This window comes from Scylla paramamosain, chromosome 15, assembly GCF_035594125.1.
Source record: "Scylla paramamosain isolate STU-SP2022 chromosome 15, ASM3559412v1, whole genome shotgun sequence".
In the NCBI taxonomy this organism is placed as follows: Eukaryota; Metazoa; Arthropoda; class Malacostraca; order Decapoda; family Portunidae; genus Scylla; species Scylla paramamosain.
The window spans coordinates 25,262,141-25,270,802 of NC_087165.1; the positions used below are offsets into that span (position 1 = coordinate 25,262,141).

Genomic DNA, 8,662 nt, shown 5'->3' on the forward strand with positions numbered 1-8,662 from the left:
GTGTTAGGTCATTAGATCAGAGCTCATTGTAAAGACAAAAGCTGAATATTTCCTTCTGAAACTTACTCTGAGAATTTCAAAACAGGTGATATGAAGTGAGTGCATTATAGTTGTAATCGTTATTGTTATTGTCTGGTTATTGGTGTCGTCTTTGTTCATAACGATATTAGTGATGACACCGGAAGGCAGAGGAAGGAAAATAAAGAATGCAATATCATTTAATTCCAGAGAGAGAGAGAGAGAGAGAGGAGAGAGAGAGAGAGAGAGAGAGAGAGAGAGACGTATCAAGTGATATTAACTCCACATAAATATGAACACAGCAGTAACATGAGGGCAGAGGTAAAGACTTGAGGGGCACGAGAGGTTACGATGGCTGGAGTGTTGTTGGCGGCTCTTCCTCTCTAAGCGACATGATCAGATTGCAGGGCCTGAGGGTAACCTGACGCTGCGAGGTGAAAAACTGTCACTGCTGAGACGGAGTAGTGAACTTTAGACAGGTAAGTATTCACGGATATTCAGGAGAAGCCGAGCACGTTGGTTAAAGGAATTTCTGTGTTATGTTCTGTGATAACCTATTCAGTACTACAGTTAATTTCCAAAGCTTCATCAATATCGCCTGTTTTTAGTTTGAGTAGAGGAAATAAAAATGTAATTGTAGGAGATGAGGAACTGTAGGCCTTTTCATTTCGTTAATTATGAAAAATATTCTAATCTTCATAAATTCTGCGATGATAACAACATATGAAAGTAATGGAGGCTCCAAGAAGCTGTCAGGCCAACACGTGGCAGTCCCTGTATGTATCCAGAATGGAATTAAGCCAATGCCGTGGTACTGACAGGGTTAATACGAGACATGTTGTGTAGTGTTCTGTACCGTGTATAATATTATGGGGATGTTGTGAGGCTGTCAGCTTTATTACTACCAAGTTACTCCGAACACATCTGAGACTACAACTCAGTGTGTATTACAAAAATATCCTTTCTTTGTGGCCCCTTAAGAATTTACGTATTAAGTTTTAACAGAGAGCTCCGTGTTTTTGCTCTTCCCTACAGACAGTGTGCTGGAGGCCTGGGTGAAGAGAAGACTGACGTTTTGCTTCCTTCTCTCCCAATTTGTCATTACTACTAAACATCCTGAGAGAAAAAAAGAAATGTAGCAAAGGAAAACAGGTAACCTAATTAAAACCCAGTAGGCTCCCTGTTACTTTCCACTCTCTGCTTCTCCACAGCGCCCACACATCGCAATAATCGTCACGTTCCACTTGTGCTTCTCGCTTCCCCGGGAGGCAGCCATTGTCTTATCATTATACCTTGCCGCTCGCGATGGGAGATAACACACGTCTGCATCTCTCTCTCTCTCTCTCTCTGTCTCTCTCTCTCTCTCTCTCTCTCTCTCTCTCTCTCTCTCTCTCTCTCTCTCTCTCTCTCTGATAGTGCTGACTTCCGTCTATTCATAAGTTAAGAAAGAAAAGAATGTTAACAATCAAACGTTTGTTCTTCAACTCTTAATTTCTCTCCAACTTTGGGATGTAATCATATTTTTCTACCTTTATTTTCTCCTCCTCCTCCTCCTCCTCCTTCTCCTCCTCCTCCTCGTCCTCCTCCTCCTTCTCCTTCTTCTCATCACTTTTTTTTCTTACGATATTATTGTAGTTTGGAATTTTAAGAGCACTCACAATAACGAGAATTGATCTTTATTGCGTCTCTCTCTCTCTCTCTCTCTCTCTCTCTCTCTCTCTCTCTCTCTCTCTCTCTCTCTCTCTCTCTCTCTCTCTCTCTCTCTCTCGTGTGTGTGTGTGTGTGTGTGTGTGTGTGAGCGTGAGTGTTCTGGGATGTAGGTATAAGCGTCTCGTCTGTGTCTCTAATGACCGTGTGTGACTAATTGCTTGCTTGTGTGTGAGTACCTCGCGTGCTGGCGTGTAGGTAGGAGCGTACCCAGAGAGAGAGAGAGAGAGAGCTTAACCTCACCGGATCATTAAGAGTCTCCATAACCGTATTTACTTTCTCTCTCTCTCTCTCTCTCTCTCTCTCTCTCTCTCTCTCTCTCTCTCTCTCTCTCTCTCTCTCTCTCTCTCTCTCTCTCTCTCTCTCTCTCTTTTCCTTTGTATAAATCGCCTCGTATTTACATGTATTTCATATTACGAGTGCATGTTGAAATCTGCAAGGCGACATGTAATGAAAGGTTGTGTGGAGTGATGCGAGCGCTCCTTCCAGTCACGTATTCTGTAGCGGCGTGATCAGCAGTTGTGAAATATGTAACCTCTACGCTGATATTTCGTCGACGGTATACGAAGTTTATTTATTTATTTTTCCCAAGTGTTTTTTTTTTCATTTATTCCTCATTATTACTATGCTTTTTATATCAAGTCGTCTGTCGTTGTTGTAAAGGCGAGCGCCCTCCCAGAATATTCATGCGGTGTAACCCTTTCACTGCGATATGCAACAGCTCGCACCGCTTGATGCTGCACAGTATATAAAATATTTACCTAAAGCTACAGGAAAGGGAAAGAGATTAAATTAATATTTTTTTTCTAACATATAGCAAGTAAAATGTTTAGTGTTGGCTCTAGATGAGAAGAAATACCCAGGTGTGGTTTTGTCAAATAGCAGTAAAAATTTTTAAACAATACACGATTACACAATTTCTCTCCTCATTGCTAATCCACTGACTTGATCATTTAATCCCAATCATCACTGCAGGACAAAAACCTTTTCCCCAACCTTCTCCCCACACGATGACGTCAACCAGTCTCTCCCTGTCTATTGGAGCAAACTTTCTTGTCTGTCCATCTAAGCGTCAATAATAGCTGGAAAAAAAACTATATCGAGTGTATGTTTTTCTACAGCGCTGAATTGTTATTGGTGCGATTCATTTCCTTTGAATACTGTTTTTTTTTTTTTTTCTTTTACATCGCGTGGTCAAACTTCCTCCATTTTCACCTGCCGTTCCCCCGTGTCCTTTGTAAGCTTGGAGTCCCAACTTTTCTAAAAGGGGATTGCCTTCTCCTCCCACTAACGGAATTTTGTAGTCTTATTTTTTGATGCCTCTCAAACGATGACTGTGGCGAGGAGGAAAGTTTTCAAAGTTATGTGAGGGCGTGAATAGCACTTTACTCGAGATCTCCTCCCGCTTTCTGTCTTCTTTAAGGGACTCTGGTGAAAGCTTTTATGTGTATGAATTATGCAGTGGACGCGTTTCTTAGTTGAACATAACCTCGGTGTTCAAACTTTATTTAATCCTGACATGTCCAACATTTGCCTCACTCCCAGCACGTGATCTTGTGCAACACTCCCTCGAGGCTTCATCTCTTTATTATGTGCACAATTTTTTATTATGTTAAGTATGTTTCGTCGCAGTTTTCCTCCTTTTACTAGCCACCTCTAGTCTGTCGCCCCTCCCTCACCCCTCTCAGCTGCAAAGCTCTATATTTTTACCGCAGTTTACCTCGTTTTTCTACACAATTAATTTTGCTTACTCGGACACTTCAGACGAGTAAGGCATGTTTATAGCAGTTTTGTTGATTTTCTTTTTGTGTATATCAGTTAACCGATTTTTTTTTTCTTTCCATGTCTCTCAAAAATAAGATACGATAGAAATATATGATTCTGAGAGCACAATATTTTATAAATCGTTAATAATTGATAACATGATCAAATAATAGCACACTGAAAATAGCGACATTGCAATGTGTCTTACGCTGGACGCAAAATGCCTCCTGACACCTCAACGCTCTGTACGGAACCTTAGATGGCCTCCAGGCGTCTTTCAGCTCTGTCATTACTGGCGTCTGCAGAGGAAGCTTCTCGTTAAAGATCTCCAGTAATGCCTGGAGGTGAAGCAAGAACCAACCCCACTGCAAAGTGGCTGGGAAGGGAGAGTGAACACGTATATGCTGTGAGATTATACGCATAAATCACCACCACCGTTGGACCCTTGAGTCTTGCTATGCCAAGGCCTGGTTACCTGGTCCACGCCTCATTACCTTCCCGCCAAGACCTCTGCGTGCTCTCCCAACAAGGTAATTTTGGTGCTGCTAATCATATTTCAGAATCGCGTGTAGGAATGACCTGCTAAGTACAGAGATTTTTTTTTTATCTTTTTTTCTTTCTTTCTTTACGTCTTGGCCTATGACGTGTATAGACTTTATTTTTAGAGGCCTTTGGTGACGCAAACAGGTTTTATAGTGGTACCTCGTAAAGATTTATACGCCCCTTTATTTGCCTGTTGTCCTTCCGGTTGAATATAAGTTTGCTGAGTAGCACATGGGTGATCTTTGGCCACTCCATGTTGGTTAAGAAATGCTCACCTCAGCAAGATCACAACCCCCACTGGCTGACCATTCGGCCATCGCTTCCTCTAAAGAGATAAATATTTTTTTATTTTGTTAACACTTAAACTGAAAGCTATTTGGGGATATTTTATCTTCTTGCCAAGGAACACACACACACACACACACACACACACACACACACACACAAACACACATGTGCATGTGTCGTGACAGGGTAAAATTACTTCTAAATTGCTTTCAGTTTCAGGTTTCCAGCAAGTGACAAATGCCTACCCAACGCCATCTCCGACGAGCCTGGACACTACTTACGCTGTACATAACATTTACACAGGGACGTCAAGGGTGATCATTACGCAACGAGACATCCGGAAAGGCTTCAGTTTTTTTTTTTTTTTTTTCATGTATTATTTCATAGCCATGTTTGTCCGCGTCACTGGCGCCTCAACACACCCCATTGCCTTGAGAACGTAAGAAAATATAGGAAGCTGCAAGAAGGCATGAGATCTATGTATACATGGTAGTCCGTGCATATACGTGGCAGTCCTTGTATACATGTGACAGTCCCTATATACACATGTTCTCCGTATACCCGAGGCAGTCCCCTTATACATGTAACAGTCCCAGTATGTATGTGACAGTCGTTATACACAAATGTCGGTCCCTTGAACACATGTGGCAGTCCCTGCATACACGTGTCCCTGTATAACCAGATGCTAAATAATAAATTATAAATAATCGTCGTTGGCGCTAGCTTGTATCCGAGCACTGGATCCGCCTTCAGTTATCCAATCTCCGCATAAGTCGCATGGGAGGGCGGGAAGAGGACGGGGTTGTTCTAGTCTCTCCTTTTATCGTTTATTCTCCTGAGCCGCGGTGCCGTTGCTTACAACTGTCCTACAGGCTCCGCGGTCCCTAGCAATTTGTTCCCACGAGTAAGATTCAAAGATGGTTTCATCCTGGGTGCGCTTGAGCTGATCTTTGTGGCGCCGCTTTGGTCCTCCTCGGGGATGCTAATTCATGCCCTGAATACATTACCTATTCCTTATAGACACAATGTAGATAGTCGTACAGATATCGTGAGGCGAGGAGTGACGGGCGGGCGGAGGGACGTGCAACGGAATGCCACACCTGCTGTTACCCTCAGGAGCCCAAGCCTGTCTTGGACGTCCGGTGTGTAATGACCACATTAAAGCAAGGTTAGGCACGACACGCTGACACGCCACGCTGAGTGCTCACGCCTGCACTCACGTCCCTTCCTTCCACCTTACCCTTCACTCCATTACGGCTCTCTCTCTCTCTCTCTCTCTCTCTCTCTCTCTCTCTCTCTCTCTCTCTCTCTCTCTCTCTCTCTCTCTCTCTCTCTCCTCTCTCTCTCTCTCTCTCTCTCTCTTCCACATCGCTATCAAGCTCGAGTAACAAGTATAGTCAACTCATAATGCAAGGCAATCGTGCATCACAGGATCACAGCACACACTAAATCATCAGTTGGCTGTATGCGAGCCTATAATAAATCCTCCATTTCACGTAATGAATGGGTGCACGTAATGATAAAATTGCAACAGTTTTCAAAAGATCCATTACCGGCAGTTTACGTTAATGATGTTGTTTGATGTGAAAATTTTCTGCTTTCAATATAAAACGCATAATATTCTGGCAGCGTCAGGGCGTCGGGAAAAAAAAAAAATGTCGCTATATTTATCATTTTCAAGGAGGGCTAGAAAAATAGTTAATCAGAGAAAGAAAATCAATATTGAGAGTAAAGTGGAAAATGTTCTAATAAGAGGTCGTTCCTGCAGTAACCAAACGCAGAAAAAAGTTGTTTTTTTCTTTAAAGCTGATGCCTTCTCTGAACTGAAATACTTTACGTAGGTGTCAGAAAAGCCAATTCTGGAAAATGCTGTTGGAATTATATATATATATATATATATATATATATATATATATATATATATATATATATATATATATATATATATATATATATATATATATATATATATATATATATATATATATATATATATATATATATTTTTTTTTTTTTTTTTTTTTTTTTTTTTTTTTTTTTTTTCTTTTTTTTCAGAGATCCTGTGAATATTGAAGCCATTAGAACATTTTAATTTAACTCCGCCTCACCTCTTGAAGAAATCTTGACGTACGCGTAAGCAGATTTAAATTTACTTGCATTAAGGATTTGTATTTTCTTCTGCATTATTATTATTATTATTATTATTATTATTATTATTATTATTATTATTATTATTATTATTATTATTATTATTATTATTATTATCATCATCATCATCATCATCAGTAGTAGTAGTAGTAGTAGTAGTAGTAGTAGTAGTAGTAGTAGTAGTAGTAGTAGTAGTAGTAGTAGTAGTAGTAGTAGTAGTAGTAGCAGTAACATTAGCATTTAGTGCGTTCATGAAAAGAGGAGGTTGAATAAGGCGATGTGACGCATTGTTAAGCGTTCCGGCGTCTAATGTCGCCTAATCCTGGCATGCTCTGAGGGGAATGATTGAGATCTTCAAGGGCGTATTCACGAGTCTAGTAATATTTTAAATAAGAATTCTGCATCATTAGTGAGGAAAAACGACCACGTGGACCAGAGTTATAATTTCCATGATCTTTAAAAATAGTTTCAATAAAGGCCCAAAGCATTTTAGCATTCAGGCTTGTGTCACAATGGAGAAGGAGCTCTGAATTATGACTGCATTGTATTAACGTAAAGCCGCATACTAACTGATCTAGAAGCCTCGGCCCTTAAAGCTCTTTTTTTTCTTTCTTTTTTTTTATTGCTGAGGATATGAATTAAGACATCACCTAACCATGAACCTCCTTGTCTCACTATGTTCATCTTCCTAACTGGTCTGGAAGCCTCGCCCCTTAAACCTGACGCTATTATTTTTTTTTTTGTTTTGTTTTCTTATAGTTTAGGATAAAAATTAAAGCACCACCTCCCAAGATAAGTGTTCACCTCCTTGTCTCCCAGTCCTTGCTTTCCTAAGTTATCTGGAAGCCTCGCCCCTTAACACCAAATAATTTATTTTCTCTTTATAAGTTGAGGATATGACCCAAAGCATCACCTTCCTGAAATAAGTGCTCACGGTGACGCCCTATCCATGAACCTCCTTGTCTCACAGTCTTCTCTTCCCTTCCCTTCTCCCACTTCCTTTTTACCCTCCAGTCGCCATCCTCCCTTGAGTACCCTCCACTAGTACACTTCCTCAGACTTAGTCCCACACAACCTATTGTTATTCTGTCATGGTGGAAGTATATATTCGTGCAGCTCTCTCTCTCTCTCTCTCTCTCTCGTCTCTCTCTCTCTCTCTCCCTCTCTCTCTCTCTCTCTCTCCTCTCTCTCTCTCTCTCTCTCTCTCTCTCTGTAAATAGCTTCATCCATGTTGTTGCATAAGAATAGAAGAACAAAGAAAGAAGTGACAAACTACAAAAACGGATAAGTGACCGAATCAATCCGTTAAATAAACGTAAAATAGCTTTACTACCACCGGATATTTTCTGTATTTTTTTTTTCTCTTCTCCAGTCCAGTCACATCAGTCTGTATGGGAAGGGAATTAAAAAGAGATATTTAAGGTGCAACTTTTAGAAAATTTGATTATGAAAAAAAAGTGGTGTGTGTGTGTGTGTGTGTGTGTGTGTGTGTGTGTGTGTGTGTGCCGCGATATAACTTGAGAAACATCATAAAATATAACTTAATGTATTCACCGTTGCTTCTGCTGTCAGCCTTCGTTTGTTAAACTGAAACGCGTGGTGGTCTGCGGCACGAGCACGGCGGCCTGCACCTCACTTCACACCACACGCGGGAAAGAGCCAAGCGTCCTTCCCCGTCCGCCGCCGCAAGAGACACTGACTGACTCTGAAAGGCGTGAGGCACCACGGCAGCGATGCAACGCCTGTGTGGGGATCAACCTCACTTTCTTCTCTGCTTGAACTAACTCCAACACTTCCTCTTTTCCTCATTAATCTCTCCCTTAATTCATCATCATGTTTCAGTGCTTCTTTATCAAACTCGCATTCTCTTTCCCCTCCATTTCTTTCTCCCTGCTCCTCTGTTTTCTCCTTCACTGACGCGAGAGGAGGGAAGAAATGGCTGGAGAGTAAAGGTGGAGAGAAGTATTGAAAGTTGTAAGACGGAAATGTTTTTGAAAGATTTTTTTTTCTGCTCGAGAGTCGGTTGGCCTACTTGTATGTGTGTGTGTGGAGAGAGAGAGAGAGAGAGAGAGAGAGAGAGAGAGAGAGAGAGAGAGAGAGAGGAGAGAGAGAGAGAGAGAGAGAGAGAGAGAGAGAGAGAAAGAGAGAGAGAGAGAGAAAAAAAGCTTAGTGTAGGGAAAAAAAATTAAATTTG

General features: G+C 41.2%; 1 protein-coding gene across 2 annotated transcripts in view; it reads right to left on the reverse strand.

Annotated features, from left to right (window-relative positions):
* The window catches only part of LOC135107722 (uncharacterized), a 31,424-nt gene extending 23,364 nt beyond the window's left edge, over positions 1–8,060 (reverse strand). For both annotated transcript variants that reach the window (XM_064017917.1, XM_064017916.1), the window contains exon 1: positions 8,023–8,060. The gene's annotated coding sequence lies outside the window, so the exon portion shown is untranslated. The remainder of the gene's footprint in view (positions 1–8,022) is intronic.
* Between the last annotated feature and the right edge of the window lie 602 nt (positions 8,061–8,662).